The sequence below is a fragment of the Oncorhynchus nerka genome, linkage group LG14 (assembly GCF_034236695.1).
Source record: "Oncorhynchus nerka isolate Pitt River linkage group LG14, Oner_Uvic_2.0, whole genome shotgun sequence".
Lineage (NCBI taxonomy): Eukaryota > Metazoa > Chordata > Actinopteri > Salmoniformes > Salmonidae > Oncorhynchus > Oncorhynchus nerka.
In genome coordinates, this window is record NC_088409.1 from 67439778 (window position 1) to 67461464 (window position 21687).

The following is a 21687-nucleotide window of genomic DNA, read 5'->3' on the forward strand; positions in this document are numbered from 1 at the left end:
GCATTACTAACAGACAAGATGCAGCATTACTAAGAGACAAGATTAAGCATTACTAACAGACAAGATACAGCATTACTAACAGACAAGATACAGAATTAAAAACAGACAAGATACAGCATTAAAAACAGACAAGATACAGCATTAAAAACAGACAAGATACAGCATTAAAAACAGACAAGATGCAGCATTACTAACAGACAAGATACAGCATTACTAACAGACAAGATACAGCATTACTAACAGACAAGATACAGCATTAAAAACAGACAAGATACAGCATTAAAAACAGACCAGATACAACATTAAAAACAGACACGATACAGCATTAAAAACAGACAAGATACAGCATTACTAAGACAAGATACAGCATTACTAACAGATACGATACAGCATTAAAAACAGACAAGATACAGCATTACTAACAGACAAGATACAGAATTACTAACAGACAAGATACAGCATTACTAAGACAAGATACAGCATTACTAACAGACAAGATACAGCATTAAAAACAGACAAGATACAGCATTACTAACAGACAAGATACAGCATTACTAACAGACAAGATACAGCATTACTAACAGACAAGCTACAGCATTAAAAACAGACAAGATGCAGCATTAAAAACAGACAAGATACAGCATTAAAAACAGACAAGATACAGCATTACTAACAGACAAGATACAGCATTAAAAACAGACAAGATACAGCATTACTAACAGACAAGATACAGCATACACATTAAAAACAGACAAGATACATCATTACTAACAGACAAGATACAACATTAAAAACAGACAAGATACAGCATTAAAAACAGACAAGATACAGCATTAAAAACGGACAAGATACAGCATTAAAAACAGACAAGATACAGCATTACTAAGACAAGATACAGCATTACTAACAGACAAGATGCAGCATTACTAACAGACAAGATACAGCATTACTAACAGACAAGATACAGCATTACTAACAGACAAGATACAGAATTAAAAACAGACAAGATACAGCATTAAAAACAGACAAGATACAGCATTAAAAACAGACAAGATACAGCATTAAAAACAGACAAGATACAGCATTAAAAACAGACAAGATACAGCATTACTAACAGACAAGATACAGCATTACTAACAGACAAGATACAGCATTAAAAACAGACAAGATACAGCATTAAAAACAGACCAGATACAGCATTAAAAACAAACACGATACAGCATTAAAAACAGACAAGATACAGCATTACTAACAGATACGATACAGCATTAAAAACAGACAAGATACAGCATTACTAACAGACAAGATACAGATTTACTAACAGACAAGATACAGCATTACTAAGACAAGATACAGCATTACTAACAGACAAGATACAGCATTACTAACAGATACGATACAGCATTAAAAACAGACAAGATACAGCATTACTAACAGACAAGATACAGATTTACTAACAGACAAGATACAGCATTACTAAGACAAGATACAGCATTACTAACAGACAAGATACAGCATTAAAAACAGACAAGATACAGCATTACTAACAGACAAGATACAGCATTACTAACAGACAAGATACAGCATTACTAACAGACAAGATACAGCATTAAAAACAGACAAGATGCAGCACTAAAAACAGACAAGATACAGCATTAAAAACAGACAAGATACAGCATTACTAACAGACAAGATACAGCATTAAAAACAGACAAGATACAGCATTACTAACAGACAAGATACAGCATTACTAACAGACAAGATACATCATTACTAACAGACAAGATACAACATTAAAAACAGACAAGATACAGCATTAAAAACAGACAAGATACAGCATTAAAAACGGACAAGATACAGCATTAAAAACAGACAAGATACAGCATTACTAAGACAAGATACAGCATTACTAACAGACAAGATACAGCATTAAAAACAGACAAGATACAGCATTACTAACAGACAAGATACAGCATTAAAAACAGACAAGATACAGCATTAAAAACAGACAAGATACAGCATTAAAAACAGACAAGATACAGCATTAAAAACAGACAAGATACAGCATTACTAAGACAAGATACAGCATTACTAACAGACAAGATACAGCATTAAAAACAGACAAGATACAGCATTACTAACAGACAAGATACAGCATTAAAAACAGACAAGATACAGCATTAAAAACAGACAAGATACAGCATTAAAAACAGACAAGATACAGCATTAAAAACAGACAAGATACAGCATTAAAAACAGACAAGATACAGCATTACTAACAGACAAGATACAGCATTAAAAACAGACAAGATACAGCATTACTAACAGACAAGATACAGCATTAAAAACAGACAAGATACAGCATTAAAAACAGACAAGATACAGCATTAAAAACAGACAAGATACAGCATTAAAAACAGACAAGATACAGCATTAAAAACAGACAAGACAGACAGAAGATACAGCATTAAAAACAGACAAGATACAGCATTACTAACAGACAAGATACAGCATTAAAAACAGACAAGATACAGCATTAAAAACAGACAAGATACAGCATTAAAAACAGACAAGATACAGCATTAAAAACAGACAAGATGCAGCATTAAAAACAGACAAGATACAGCATTAAAAACAGACAAGATACAGCATTACTAACAGACAAGATACAGCATTACTAACAGACAAGATACAGCATTACTAACAGACAAGATACAGCATTAAAAACAGACTAACAGACAAGATACAGCATTACTAACATACAAGATACAGCATTAAAAACAGACAAGATACAGCATTAAAACAGACAAGATACAGCATTAAAAACAGACAAGATACAGCATTAAAAACAGACAAGATACAGCATTAAAAACAGACAAGATGCAGCATTACTAACAGACAAGATACAGCATTACTAACAGACAAGATACAGCATTACTAACAGACAAGATACAGCATTAAAAACAGACAAGATACAGCATTACTAACAGACAAGATACAGCATTACTAAGACAAGATACAGCATTACTAACAGACAAGATACAGCATTACTAACAGACAAGATACAGCATTAAAAACAGACAAGATACAGCATTAAAAACAGACAAGATACAGCATTAAAAACAGACAAGATACAGCATTAAAAACAGACAAGATACAGCATTAAAAACAGACAAGATACAGCATTAAAAACAGACAAGATACAGCATTACTAACAGACAAGATACAGCATTAAATTAAAAACAGACAAGATACAGCATTACTAACAGACAAGATACAGCATAACAGACAAGATACAGCATTACTAACAGACAAGATACAGCATTAAAAACAGACAAGATACAGCATTAAAAACAGACAAGATACAGCATTAAAAACAGACAAGATACAGCATTAAAAACAGACAAGATACAGCATTACTAACAGACAAGATACAGCATTAAAAACAGACAAGATACAGCATTAAAAACAGACAAGATACAGCATTAAAAACAGACAAGATACAGCATTACTAACAGACAAGATACAGCATTACTAAGACAAGATACAGCATTACTAACAGACAAGATACAGCATTACTAACAGACAAGATACAGCATTAAAAACAGACAAGATACAGCATTAAACACAGACAAGATACAGCATTAAAAACAGACAAGATACAGCATTAAAAACAGACAAGATGCATTATTAAAAACAGACAAGATACAGCATTAAAAACAGACAAGATACAGCATTACTAACAGACAAGATACAGCATTAAAAACAGACAAGATACAGCATTACTAACAGACAAGATACAGCATTACTAACAGACAAGATACAGCATTACAAACAGACAAGATACAGCATTAAAAACAGACAAGATACAGCATTACTAACAGACAAGATACAGCATTAAAAACAGACAAGATACAGCATTACTAACAGACAAGATACAGCATTAAAAACAGACAAGACATTACTAACAGACAAGATACAGCATTAAAAACAGACAAGATACAGCATTAAAGACAAGACAAGAAAACAGACAATTAAAAACAGACAAGATGCAGCATTAAAAACAGACAAGATACAGCATTAAAAACAGACAAGATACAGCATTACTAACAGACAAGATACAGCATTAAAAACAGACAAGATACAGCATTACTAACAGACAAGATACAGCATTACTAACAGACAAGATACAGCATAAAACAGACAAACAGACAAGATACAGCATTAAAAACAGACAAGATACAGCATTAAAAACAGACAAGATACAGCATTAAAAACAGACAAGATACAGCATTACTAACAGACAAGATACAGCATTACTAACAGACAAGATACAGCATTAAAAACAGACAGACAAGATACAGCATTAAAAACAGACAAGATACAGCATTAAAAACAGACAAGATACAGCATTACTAACAGACAAGATACAGCATTACTAACAGACAAGATACAGCATTAAAAACAGACAAGATACAGCATTAAAAACAGACAAGATACAGCATTACTAACAGACAAGATACAGCATTACTAACAGACAAGATACAGCATTAAAAACAGACAAGATACAGCATTAAAAACAGACAAGATACAGCATTACTAACAGACAAGATACAGCATTAAAAACAGACAAGATACAGCATTAAAAACAAGACAAGATAAAAACAGACAAGATACAGCATTAAAAACAGACAAGATACAGCAACAGACAAGATACAGCATTAAAAACAGACAAGATACAGCATTAAAAACAGACAAGATACAGCATTACTAACAGACAAGATACAGCATTAAAACAGACAAGATACAGCATTACTAACAGACAAGATACAGCATTAAAAACAGACAAGATACAGCATTAAAAACAGACAAGATACAGCATTAAAAACAGACAAGATACAGCATTACTAAGACAAGATACAGCATTACTAACAGACAAGATACAGCATTAAAAACAGACAAGATACAGCATTACTAAGCATTAAAAACAGACAAGATACAGCATTAAAAACAGACAAGATACAGCATTACTAACAGACAAGATACAGCATTACTAACAGACAAGATACAGCATTAAAAACAGACAATTACTAACAGACAAGATACAGCATTAAAAACAGACAAGATACAGCATTAAAAACAGACAAGATGCAGCATTAAAAACAGACAAGATACAGCATTACTAACAGACAAGATACAGCATTAAAAACAGACAAGATACAGCATTAAAAACAGACAAGATACAGCATTACTAACAGACAAGATACAGCATTAAAAACAGACAAGATACAGCATTAAAAACAGACAAGATACAGCATTACTAACAGACAAGATACAGCATTAAAAACAGACAAGATACAGCATTACTAACAGACAAGATACAGCATTACTAACAGACAAGATACATCATTACTAACAGACAAGATACAGCATTAAAAACAGACAAGATACAGCATTAAAAACAGACAAGATACAGCATTAAAAACAGACAAGATACAGCATTAAAAACAGACAAGATACAGCATTACTAAGACAAGATACAGCATTACTAACAGACAAGATACAGCATTAAAAACAGACAAGATACAGCATTACTAACAGACAAGATACAGCATTAAAAACAGACAAGATACAGCATTAAAAACAGACAAGATACAGCATTAAAAACAGACAAGATACAGCATTACTAAGACAAGATACAGCATTACTAACAGACAAGATACAGCATTAAAAACAGACAAGATACAGCATTAAAAACAGACAAGATACAGCATTAAAAACAGACAAGATACAGCATTAAAAACAGACAAGATACAGCATTAAAAACAGACAAGATACAGCATTAAAAACAGACAAGATACAGCATTAAAAACAGACAAGATACAGCATTACTAACAGACAAGATACAGCATTACTAACAGACAAGATACAGCATTAAAAACAGACAAGATACAGCATTACTAACAGACAAGATACAGCATTAAAAACAGACAAGATACAGCATTACTAACAGACAAGATACAGCATTAAAAACAGACAAGATACAGCATTAAAAACAGACAAGATACAGCATTAAAAACAGACAAGATGCAGCATTACTAACAGACAAGATACAGCATTACTAAGACAAGATACAGCATTACTAAGACAAGATACAGCATTACTAACAGATACGATACAGCATTAAAAACAGACAAGATACAGCATTACTAACAGACAAGATACAGCATTAAAAACAGACAAGATACAGCATTACTAACAGACAAGATACAGCATTACTAACAGACAAGATACAGCATTACTAACAGACAAGATACAGCATTAAAAACAGACAAGATGCAGCACTAAAAACAGACAAGATACAGCATTAAAAACAGACAAGATACAGCATTACTAACAGACAAGATACAGCATTAAAAACAGACAAGATACAGCATTACTAACAGACAAGATACAGCATTACTAACAGACAAGATACAGCATTACTAACAGACAAGATACAGCATTAAAAACAGACAAGATACAGCATTAAAAACAGACAAGATGCAGCATTAAAAACAGACAAGATACAGCATTACTAACAGACAAGATACAGCATTAAAAACAGACAAGATACAGCATTAAAAACAGACAAGATACAGCATTACTAAGACAAGATACAGCATTACTAACAGACAAGATACAGCATTAAAAACAGACAAGATACAGCATTACTAACAGACAAGATACAGCATTAAAAACAGACAAGATACAGCATTACTAACAGACAAGATACAGCATTACTAACAGACAAGATACATCATTACTAACAGACAAGATACAACATTAAAAACAGACAAGATACAGCATTAAAAACAGACAAGATACAGCATTAAAAACATTACTAACAGACAAGATACAGCATTAAAAACAGACAAGATACAGCATTACTAAAGACAAGATACAGCATTAACTAACAGACAAGATACAGCATTAAAAACAGACAAGATACAGCATTAAAAACAGACAAGATACAGCATTAAAAACAGACAAGATACAGCATTAAAAACAGACAAGATACAGCATTAAAACAGACAAGATACAGCATTACTAAGACAAGATACAGCATTACTAACAGACAAGATACAGCATTAAAAACAGACAAGATACAGCATTAAAAACAGACAAGATACAGCATTAAAAACAGACAAGATACAGCATTAAAAACAGACAAGATACAGCATTAAAAACAGACAAGATACAGCATTAAAAACAGACAAGATACAGCATTACTAACAGACAAGATACAGCATTACTAACAGACAAGATACAGCATTAAAAACAGACAAGATACAGCATTAAAACAGACAAGATACAGCATTAAAAACAGACAAGATACAGCATTACTAACAGACAAGATACAGCATTAAAAACAGACAAGATACAGCATTAAAAACAGACAAGATACAGCATTAAAAACAGACAAGATACAGCATTAAAACAGACAAGATACAGCATTAAAAAAGACAAGATACAGCATTACTAACAGACAAGATACAGCATTAAAAACAGACAAGATACAGCATTACTAACAGACAAGATACAGCATTAAACAGACAAGATACAGCATTACTAACAGACAAGATACAGCATTACTAACAGACAAGATACAGCATTACTAACAGACAAGACAAGATTACAGCATTAAAAACAGACAAGATACAGCATTAAAAACAGACAAGATACAGCATTAAAAACAGACAAGATACAGCATTACTAACAGACAAGATACAGCATTAAAAACAGACAAGATACAGCATTACTAACAGACAAGATACAGCATTACTAACAGACAAGATACAGCATTACTAACAGACAAGATACAGCATTAAAACAGACAAGATACAGCATTAAAAACAGACAAGATACAGCATTAAAAACAGACAAGATACAGCATTAAAAACAGACAAGATACAGCATTAAAAACAGACAAGATACAGCATTACTAACAGACAAGATACAGCATTAAAAACAGACAAGATACAGCATTAAAAACAGACAAGATACAGCATTAAAACAGACAAGATACAGCATTACTAACAGACAAGATACAGCATTAAAAACAGACAAGATACAGCATTAAAAACAGACAAGATACAGCATTAAAAACAGACAAGATACAGCATTACTAACAGACAAGATACAGAATTAAAAACAGACAAGATGCAGCATTAAAAACAGACAAGATACAGCATTAAAAACAGACAAGATACAGCATTAAAAACAGACAAGATACAGCATTACTAACAGACAAGATACAGCATTACTAACAGACAAGATACAGCATTAAAAACAGTCCAGATACAGCATTAAAAACAGACAAGATACAGCATTAAAAACAGACAAGATACAGCATTACTAAGACAAGATACAGCATTACTAACAGATACGATACAGCATTAAAAACAGACAAGATACAGCATTACTAACAGACAAGATACAGCATTAAAAACAGACAGACAAGATACAGCATTACTAACAGACAAGATACAGCATTAAAAACAGACAAGATACAGCATTAAAAACAGACAAGATACAGCATTAAAAACAGACAAGATACAGCATTAAAACAGACAAGATACAGCATTAAAAACAGACAAGATACAGCATTAAAAACAGACAAGATAAAAACAGACAAGCATTAAAAACAGACAAGATACAGCATTAAAAACAGACAAGATACAGCATTAAAAACAGACAAGATACAGCATTAAAAACAGACAAGATACAGCATTAAAAACAGACAAGATACAGCATTACTAACAGACAAGATACAGCATTACTAACAGACAAGATACAGCATTAAAAACAGACAAGATACAGCATTAAAAACAGACAAGATACAGCATTAAAAACAGACAAGATACAGCATTACTAACAGACAAGATACAGCATTAAAAACAGACAAGATACAGCATTAAAAACAGACAAGATACAGCATTAAAAACAGACAAGATACAGCATTAAAAACAGACAAGATACAGCATTACTAAAACAGACAAGATACAGCATTACTAACAGACAAGATACAGCATTAAAAACAGACAAGATACAGCATTACTAACAGACAAGATACAGCATTAAAAACAGACAAGATACAGCATTACTAACAGACAAGATACAGCATTACTAACAGACAAGATACAGCATTACTAACAGACAAGATACAGCATTAAAAACAGACAAGATGCAGCATTAAAAACAGACAAGATACAGCATTAAAAACAGACAAGATACAGCATTACTAACAGACAAGATACAGCATTAAAAACAGACAAGATACAGCATTACTAACAGACAAGATAACAGACAAGCATTACTAACAGACAAGATACAGCATTAAAACAGACAAGATACAGCATTAAAACAGACAAGATAAAACAGACATTAAAAACAGACAAGATACAGCATTAAAAACAGACAAGATACAGCATTAAAAACAGACAAGATACAGCATTACTAACAGACAAGATACAGCATTAAAAACAGACAAGATACAGCATTAAAAACAGACAAGATACAGCATTAAAAACAGACAAGATACAGCATTAAACAGACAAGATACAGCATTACTAACAGACAAGATACAGCATTAAAAACAGACAAGATACAGCATTAAAAACAGACAAGATACAGCATTAAAAACAGACAAGATACAGCATTAAAAGACAAGAACAGCAGACAGACAAGATACAGCATTAAAAACAGACAAGATACAGCATTAAAAACAGACAAGATACAGCATTAAAAACAGACAAGATACAGCATTACTAACAGACAAGATACAGCATTACTAACAGACAAGATACAGCATTAAAAACAGACAAGATACAGCATTAAAAACAGACAAGATACAGCATTAAAAACAAGACAAGATACAGCATTACTAAGACAAGATACAGCATTACTAACAGACAAGATACAGCATTAAAAACAGACAAGATACAGCATTACTAACAGACAAGATACAGCATTAAAAACAGACAAGATACAGCATTAAAAACAGACAAGATACAGCATTACTAACAGACAAGATACAGCATTACTAACAGACAAGATACAGCATTAAAAACAGACAAGATACAGCATTAAAAACAGACAAGATACAGCATTAAAAACAGACAAGATACAGACAAGATACATTACTAACAGACAAGATACAGCATTAAAAACAGACAAGATACAGCATTACTAACAGACAAGATACAGCATTACTAACAGACAAGATACAGCATTACTAACAGACAAGATACAGCATTAAAAACAGACAAGATACAGCATTAAAAACAGACAAGATGCAGCATTAAAAACAGACAAGATACAGCATTACTAACAGACAAGATACAGCATTACTAACAGACAAGATACAGCATTAAAAACAGACTAACAGACAAGATACAGCATTAAAAACAGACAAGATACAGCATTAAAACAGACAAGATACAGCATTACTAACAGACAAGATACAGCATTAAAAACAGACAAGATACAGCATTACTAACAGACAAGATACAGCATTACTAACAGACAAGATACAGCATTACTAACAGACAAGATACAGCATTAAAAACAGACAAGATACAGCATTAAAAACAGACAAGATACAGCATTAAAAACAGACAAGATACAGCATTAAAACAGACAAGATACAGCATTAAACAGACAAGATACAGCATTACTAAGACAAGATACAGCATTACTAACAGACAAGATACAGCATTAAAAACAGACAAGATACAGCATTACTAACAGACAAGATACAGCATTAAAAACAGACAAGATACAGCATTAAAAACAGACAAGACAAGATACAGCATTAAAAACAGACAAGATACAGCATTTACATTAACAGACAAGATACAGCATTAAAACAGACAAGATACAGCATTAAAAACAGACAAGATACAGCATTAAAAACAGACAAGATACAGCATTAAAAACAGACAAGATACAGCATTAAAAACAGACAAGATACAGCATTACTAACAGACAAGATACAGCATTACTAACAGACAAGATACAGCATTAAAAACAGACAAGATACAGCATTAAAAACAGACAAGATACAGCATTAAAAACAGACAAGATACAGCATTACTAAGACAAGATACAGCATTACTAACAGAAAACAGACAAGATACAGCATTAAAAACAGACAAGATACAGCATTACTAACAGACAAGATACAGCATTAAAAACAGACAAGATACAGCATTACTAACAGACAAGATACAGCATTACTAACAGACAAGATACAGCATTACTAACAGACAAGATACAGCATTAAAAACAGACAAGATGCAGCACTAAAAACAGACAAGATACAGCATTAAAAACAGACAAGATACAGCATTACTAACAGACAAGATACAGCATTAAAAACAGACAAGATACAGCATTACTAACAGACAAGATACAGCATTACTAACAGACAAGATACAGCATTACTAACAGACAAGATACAGCATTAAAAACAGACAAGATACAGCATTAAAAACAGACAAGATACAGCATTAAAAACAGACAAGATACAGCATTACTAACAGACAAGATACAGCATTACTAACAGACAAGATACAGCATTAAAAACAGACAAGATACAGCATACAGCAAAACAGACAAGATACAGCATTAAAAACAGACAAGATACAGCATTACTAACAGACAAGATACAGCATTACTAACAGACAAGATACAGCATTAAAAACAGACAAGATACAGCATTAAAAACAGACAAGATACAGCATTACTAACAGACAAGATACAGCATTAAAAACAGACAAGATACAGCATTAAAAACAGACAAGATACAGCATTAAAAACAGACAAGATACAGCATTAAAAACAGACAAGATACAGCATTACTAACAGACAAGATACAGCATTACTAACAGACAAGATACAGCATTAAAAACAGACAAGATACAGCATTAAAAACAGACAAGATACAGCATTAAAAACAGACAAGATACAGCATTAAAACAGACAAGATACAGCATTACTAACAGACAAGAACAGCATTAAGAACAGCATTAAAAACAGACAAGAGACAGCATTACTAACAGACAAGATACAGCATTAAAAACAGACAAGATACAGCATTACTAACAGACAAGATACAGCATTACTAACAGACAAGATACAGCATTACTAACAGACAAGATACAGCATTAAAAACAGACAAGATACAGCATTAAAAACAGACAAGATACAGCATTAAAAACAGACAAGATACAGCATTACTAACAGACAAGATACAGCATTAAAAACAGACAAGATACAGCATTACTAACAGACAAGATACAGCATTACTAACAGACAAGATACAGCATTACTAACAGACAAGATACAGCATTAAAAACAGACAAGATACAGCATTAAAAACAAAACAGACAAGATACAGCATTAAAAACAGACAAGATACAGCATTAAAAACAGACAAGATACAGCATTACTAACAGACAAGATACAGCATTACTAACAGACAAGATACAGCATTAAAAACAGACAAGATACAGCATTAAAAACAGACAAGATACAGCATTAAAAAGACAAGATACAGCATTACTAACAGACAAGATACAGCATTAAAAACAGACAAGATACAGCATTACTAACAGACAAGATACAGCATTACTAACAGACAAGATACATCATTACTAACAGACAAGATACAACATTAAAAACAGACAAGATACAGCATTAAAAACAGACAAGATACAGCATTAAAAACGGACAAGATACAGCATTAAAAACAGACAAGATACAGCATTACTACCAGACAAGATACAGCATTACTAACAGACAAGATACAGCATTAAAAACAGACAAGATACAGCATTACTAACAGACAAGATACAGCATTAAAAACAGACAAGATACAGCATTAAAAACAGACAAGATACAGCATTAAAAACAGACAAGATACAGCATTACTAACAGACAAGATACAGAATTAAAAACAGACAAGATGCAGCATTAAAAACAGACAAGATACAGCATTAAAAACAGACAAGATACAGCATTAAAAACAGACAAGATACAGCATTACTAACAGACAAGATACAGCATTAAAAACAGACAAGATACAGCATTACAAAACAGCATTAAAAACAGACAAGATACAGCATTAAAAACAGACAAGATACAGCATTAAAAACAGACAAGATACAGCATTACTACAGACAAGATACAGCATTACTAACAGACAAGATACAGCATTAAAAACAGACAAGATACAGCATTAAAAACAGACAAGATACAGCATTAAAAACAGACAAGATACAGCATTACTAACAGACAAGATACAGCATTACTAACAGACAAGATACAGCATTACTAACAGACAAGATACAGCATTAAAAACAGACAAGATGCAGCACTAAAAACAGACAAGATACAGCATTAAAAACAGACAAGATACAGCATTACTAACAGACAAGATACAGCATTAAAACAGACAAGATACAGCATTACTAACAGACAAGATACAGCATTACTAACAGACAAGATACAGCATTAAAACAGACAAGATACAGCATTAAAAACAGACAAGATACAGCATTAAAAACAGACAAGATGCAGCATTAAAAACAGACAAGATACAGCATTACTAACAGACAAGATACAGCATTACTAACAGACAAGATACAGCATTAAAAACAGACAAGATACAGCATTAAAAACAGACAAGATACAGCATTACTAACAGACAAGATACAGCATTACTAACAGACAAGATACAGCATTAAAAACAGACAAGATACAGCATTACTAACAGACAAGATACAGCATTAAAAACAGACAAGATACATCATTACTAACAGACAAGATACAGCATTAAAAACAGACAAGATACAGCATTAAAAACAGACAAGATACAGCATTAAAAACGGACAAGATACAGCATTAAAAACAGACAAGATACAGCATTACTAAGACAAGATACAGCATTACTAACAGACAAGATACAGCATTAAAAACAGACAAGATACAGCATTACTAACAGACAAGATACAGCATTAAAAACAGACAAGATACAGCATTAAAAACAGACAAGATACAGCATTAAAAACAGACAAGATACAGCATTACTACAGACAAGATACAGCATTACTAACAGACAAGATACAGCATTAAAAACAGACAAGATACAGCATTAAAAACAGACAAGATACAGCATTAAAAACAGACAAGATACAGCATTAAAAACAGACAAGATACAGCATTAAAAACAGACAAGATACAGCATTAAAAACAGACAAGATGCAGCATTAAAAACAGACAAGATACAGCATTACTAACAGACAAGATACAGCATTACTAACAGACAAGATACAGCATTAAAAACAGACAAGATACAGCATTACTAACATACAAGATACAGCATTAAAAACAGACAAGATACAGCATTAAAAACAGACAAGATACAGCATTAAAAACAGACAAGATACAGCATTAAAAACAGACAAGATACAGCATTAAAAACAGACAAGATGCAGCATTACTAACAGACAAGATACAGCATTACTAAGACAAGATACAGCATTACTAACAGACAAGATACAGCATTAAAAACAGACAAGATACAGCATTACTAACAGACAAGATACAGCATTACTAAGACAAGATACAGCATTACTAACAGACAAGATACAGCATTACTAACAGACAAGATACAGCATTACTAACAGACAAGATACAGCATTTAAAACAGACAAGATGCAGCATTAAAAACAGACAAGATACAGCATTAAAAACAGACAAGATACAGCATTACTAACAGACAAGATACAGCATTAAAAACAGACAAGATACAGCATTACTAACAGACAAGATACAGCATTACTAACAGACAAGATACAGCATTACTAACAGACAAGATACAGCATTAAAAACAGACAAGATACAGCATTAAAAACAGACAAGATACAGCATTAAAAACAGACAAGATACAGCATTAAAAACAGACAAGATACAGCATTAAAAACAGACAAGATACAGCATTAAAAACAGACAAGATACAGCATTAAAAACAGACAAGATACAGCATTACTAACAGACAAGATACAGCATTACTAACAGACAAGATACAGCATTACTAACAGACAAGATACAGCATTACTAACAGACAAGATACAGCATTAAAAACAGACAAGATACAGCATTAAAAACAGACAAGATACAGCATTACTAACAGACAAGATACAGCATTACTAACAGACAAGATACAGCATTAAAAACAGACAAGATACAGCATTAAAAACAGACAAGATACAGCATTAAAAACAGACAAGATACAGCATTACTAACAGACAAGATACAGCATTACTAACAGACAAGATACAGCATTAAAAACAGACAAGATACAGCATTAAAAACAGACAAGATACAGCATTACTAACAGACAAGATACATCATTACTAACAGACAAGATACAGCATTAAAAACAGACAAGATACAGCATTAAAAACAGACAAGATACAGCATTACTAACAGACAAGATACAGCATTAAAAACAGACAAGATACAGCATTAAAAACAAACAAGATACAGCATTAAAAACAGACAAGATACAGCATTAAAAACAGACAAGATACAGCATTAAAAACAGACAAGATACAGCATTACTAACAGACAAGATACAGCATTACAAGATACAGCAACAGACAAGATACAGCATTAAAACAGACAAGATACAGCATTAAAACAGACAAGATACAGCATTAAAAACAGACAAGATACAGCATTAAAAACAGACAAGATACAGCATTACTAAGACAAGATACAGCATTACTAACAGACAAGATACAGCATTAAAAACAGACAAGATACAGCATTACTAACAGACAAGATACAGCATTACTAAGACAAGATACAGCATTACTAACAGACAAGATACAGCATTACTAACAGACAAGATACAGCATTACTAACAGACAAGATACAGCATTTAAAACAGACAAGATGCAGCATTAAAAACAGACAAGATACAGCATTAAAAACAGACAAGATACAGCATTACTAACAGACAAGATACAGCATTAAAAACAGACAAGATACAGCATTACTAACAGACAAGATACAGCATTACTAACAGACAAGATACAGCATTACTAACAGACAAGATACAGCATTAAAAACAGACAAGATACAGCATTAAAAACAGACAAGATACAGCATTAAAAACAGACAAGATGCAGCATTAAAAACAGACAAGATACAGCATTAAAAACAGACAAGATACAGCATTACTAACAGACAAGATACAGCATTAAAAACAGACAAGATACAGCATTACTAACAGACAAGATACAGCATTACTAACAGACAAGATACAGCATTACTAACAGACAAGATACAGCATTACTAACAGACAAGATACAGCATTAAAAACAGACAAGATACAGCATTAAAAACAGACAAGATACAAGATACAGCATTACTAACAGACAAGATACAGCATTACTAACAGACAAGATACAGCATTAAAAACAGACAAGATACAGCATTAAAAACAGACAAGATACAGCATTAAAAACAGACAAGATACAGCATTACTAACAGACAAGATACAGAATTACTAACAGACAAGATACAGCATTAAAAACGGACAAGATACAGCATTAAAAACAGACAAGATACAGCATTACTAACAGACAAGATACATCATTACTAACAGACAAGATACAGCATTAAAAACAGACAAGATACAGCATTAAAAACAGACAAGATACAGCATTACTAACAGACAAGATACAGAATTAAAAACAGACAAGATACAGCATTAAAAACAAACAAGATACAGCATTAAAAACAGACAAGATACAGCATTAAAAACAGACAAGATACAGCATTAAAAACAGACAAGATACAGCATTACTAACAGACAAGATACAGCATTACTAACAGACAAGATACAGCATTAAAAACAGACAAGATACAGCATTAAAAACAGACAAGATACAGCATTAAAAACAGACAAGATACAGCATTACTAAGTCAAGATACAGCATTACTAACAGATACGATACAGCATTAAAAACAGACAAGATACAGCATTACTAACAGACAAGATACAGCATTAAAAACAGACAAGATACAGCATTACTAACAGACAAGATACAGCATTACTAACAGACAAGATACAGCATTACTAACAGACAAGATACAGCATTAAAAACAGACAAGATGCAGCACTAAAAACAGACAAGATACAGCATTAAAAACAGACAAGATACAGCATTACTAACAGACAAGATACAGCATTAAAAACAGACAAGATACAGCATTAAAAACAGACAAGATACAGCATTAAAAACAGACAAGATACAGCATTACTAACAGACAAGATACAGCATTACTAACAGACAAGATACAGCATTACTAACAGACAAGATACAGCATTAAAAACAGACAAGATACAGCATTAAAAACAGACAAGATGCAGCATTAAAAACAGACAAGATACAGCATTACTAACAGACAAGATACAGCATTACTAACAGACAAGATACAGCATTAAAAACAGACAAGATACAGCATTAAAAACAGACAAGATACAGCATTACTAAGACAAGATACAGCATTACTAACAGACAAGATACAGCATTAAAAACAGACAAGATACAGCATTACTAACAGACAAGATACAGCATTAAAAACAGACAAGATACAGCATTAAAAACAGACAAGATACAGCATTAAAAACAGACAAGATACAGCATTAAAAACAGACAAGATGCAGCATTAAAAACAGACAAGATACAGCATTACTAACAGACAAGATACAGCATTACTAACAGACAAGATACAGCATTAAAAACAGACAAGATACAGCATTAAAAACAGACAAGATACAGCATTACTAAGACAAGATACAGCATTACTAACAGACAAGATACAGCATTAAAAACAGACAAGATACAGCATTACTAACAGACAAGATACAGCATTAAAAACAGACAAGATACAGCATTACTAACAGACAAGATACAGCATTACTAACAGACAAGATACAGCATTACTAACAGACAAGATACAGCATTAAAAACAGACAAGATACAGCATTAAAAACAGACAAGATACAGCATTAAAAACAGACAAGATACAGCATTAAAAACAGACAAGATACAGCATTAAAACAGACAAGATACAGCATTACTAACAGACAAGATACAGCATTAAAAACAGACAAGATACAGCATTACTAACAGACAAGATACAGCATTAAAAACAGACAAGATACAGCATTAAAAACAGACAAGATACAGCATTAAAAACAGACAAGATACAGCATTAAAAACAGACAAGATACAGCATTACTAACAGACAAGATACAGCATTAAAAACAGACAAGATACAGCATTACTAACAGACAAGATACAGCATTAAAAACAGACAAGATACAGCATTAAAAACAGACAAGATACAGCATTACAGCATTAAAAACAGACAAGATGCAGCATTAAAAACAGACAAGATACAGCATTACTAACAGACAAGATACAGCATTACTAACAGACAAGATACAGCATTAAAAACAGACAAGATACAGCATTACTAACATACAAGATACAGCATTAAAAACAGACAAGATACAGCATTACTAACAGACAAGATACAGCATTAAAAACAGACAAGATACAGCATTAAAAACAGACAAGATACAGCATTAAAAACAGACAAGATGCAGCATTACTAACAGACAAGATACAGCATTACTAAGACAAGATACAGCATTACTAACAGACAAGATACAGCATTAAAAACAGACAAGATACAGCATTACTAACAGACAAGATACAGCATTACTAAGACAAGATACAGCATTACTAACAGACAAGATACAGCATTACTAACAGACAAGATACAGCATTACTAACAGACAAGATACAGCATTTAAAACAGACAAGATGCAGCATTAAAAACAGACAAGATACAGCATTAAAAACAGACAAGATACAGCATTACTAACAGACAAGATACAGCATTAAAAACAGACAAGATACAGCATTACTAACAGACAAGATACAGCATTACTAACAGACAAGATACAGCATTACTAACAGACAAGATACAGCATTAAACAGATTACAGCAAAAACAGACAAGATACAGCATTAAAAACAGACAAGATACAGCATTAAAAACAGACAAGATACAGCATTAAAAACAGACAAGATACAGCATTAAAAACAGACAAGATACAGCATTAAACAGACAAGATACAGCATTAAAAACAGACAAGATACAGCATTACTAACAGACAAGATACAGCATTACTAACAGACAAGATACAGCATTACTAACAGACAAGAACAGCATTAAAAACAGACAAGATACAGCATTACTAACAGACAAGATACAGCATTAAAAACAGACAAGATACAGCATTAAAAACAGACAAGATACAGCATTACTAACAGACAAGATACAGCATTACTAACAGACAAGATACAGCATTAAAAACAGACAAGATACAGTATTAAAAACAGACAAGATACAGCATTAAAAACAGACAAGATACAGCATTACTAACAGACAAGATACAGAATTACTAACAGACAAGATACAGCATTAAAAACGGACAAGATACAGCATTAAAAACAGACAAGATACAGCATTACTAACAGACAAGATACATCATTACTAACAGACAAGATACAGCATTAAAAACAGACAAGATACAGCATTAAAAACAGACAAGATACAGCATTACTAACAGACAAGATACAGCATTAAAAACAGACAAGATACAGCATTAAAAACAAACAAGATACAGCATTAAAAACAGACAAGATACAGCATTAAAAACAGACAAGATACAGCATTAAAAACAGACAAGATACAGCATTACTAACAGACAAGATACAGCATTACTAACAGACAAGATACAGCATTAAAAACAGACAAGATACAGCATTAAAAACAGACAAGATACAGCATTAAAAACAGACAAGATACAGCATTACTAAGACAAGATACAGCATTACTAACAGATACGATACAGCATTAAAAACAGACAAGATACAGCATTAAAAACAGACAAGATACAGCATTAAAAACAGACAAGATACAGCATTACTAACAGACAAGATACAGCATTACTAACAGACAAGATACAGCATTACTAACAGACAAGATACAGCATTAAAAACAGACAAGATACAGCATTAAAAACAGACAAGATACAGCATTAAAAACAGACAAGATACAGCATTACTAACAGACAAGATACAGCATTAAAAACAGACAAGATACAGCAAGATAAAACAGACAAGAAGAAAACAGCATTAAAAACAGACAAGATACAGCATTACTAACAGACAAGATACAGCATTACTAACAGACAAGATACAGCATTACTAACAGACAAGATACAGCATTAAAAACAGACAAGATACAGCATTAAAAACAGACAAGATGCAGCATTAAAAACAGACAAGATACAGCATTACTAACAGACAAGATACAGCATTACTAACAGACAAGATACAGCATTAAAAACAGACAAGATACAGCATTACTAACAGACAAGATACAGCATTACTAACAGACAAGATACAGCATTACTAACAGACAAGATACAGCATTACTAACAGACAAGATACAGCATTAAAAACAGACAAGATACAGCATTAAAAACAGACAAGATACAGCATTACTAACAGACAAGATACAGCATTACTAACAGACAAGATACAGCATTAAAAACAGACAAGATACAGCATTAAAAACAGACAAGATACAGCATTAAAAACAGACAAGATACAGCATTACTAACAGACAATATACAATTACTAACAGACAAGATACAGCATTAAAAACAGACAAGATACAGCATTAAAAACAGACAAGATACAGCATTACTAACAGACAAGATACATCATTACTAACAGACAAGATACAGCATTAAAAACAGACAAGATACAGCATTAAAAACAGACAAGATACAGCATTACTAACAGACAAGATACAGAATTAAAAACAGACAAGATACAGCATTAAAAACAGACAAGATACAGCATTAAAAACAGACAAGATACAGCATTAAAAACAGACAAGATACAGCATTAAAAACAGACAAGATACAGCATTACTAACAGACAAGATACAGCATTACTAACAGACAAGATACAGCATTAAAAACAGACAAGATACAGCATTAAAAACAGACAAGATACAGCATTAAAAACAGACAAGATACAGCATTACTAAGACAAGATACAGCATTACTAACAGATACGATACAGCATTAAAAACAGACAAGATACAGCATTACTAACAGACAAGATACAGCATTAAAAACAGACAAGATACAGCATTACTAACAGACAAGATACAGCATTACTAACAGACAAGATACAGCATTACTAACAGACAAGATACAGCATTAAAAACAGACAAGATGCAGCACTAAAAACAGACAAGATACAGCATTAAAAACAGACAAGATACAGCATTACTAACAGACAAGATACAGCAAAACAGACAAGATACAGCATTAAAAACAGACAAGATACAGCATTAAAAACAGACAAGATACAGCATTACTAACAGACAAGATACAGCATTACTAACAGACAAGATACAGCATTACTAACAGACAAGATACAGCATTACTAACAGACAAGATACAGCATTAAAA

At 32.3% G+C, this 21687-nt stretch overlaps 1 protein-coding gene across 1 annotated transcript in view; it reads right to left on the reverse strand.

Moving 5' to 3' along the window:
• LOC115141268 (stAR-related lipid transfer protein 13-like) overlaps nucleotides 1-21687 on the reverse strand; it is a 153116-nt gene that overhangs the window by 125126 nt on the left and 6303 nt on the right. The window lies entirely within an intron of this gene.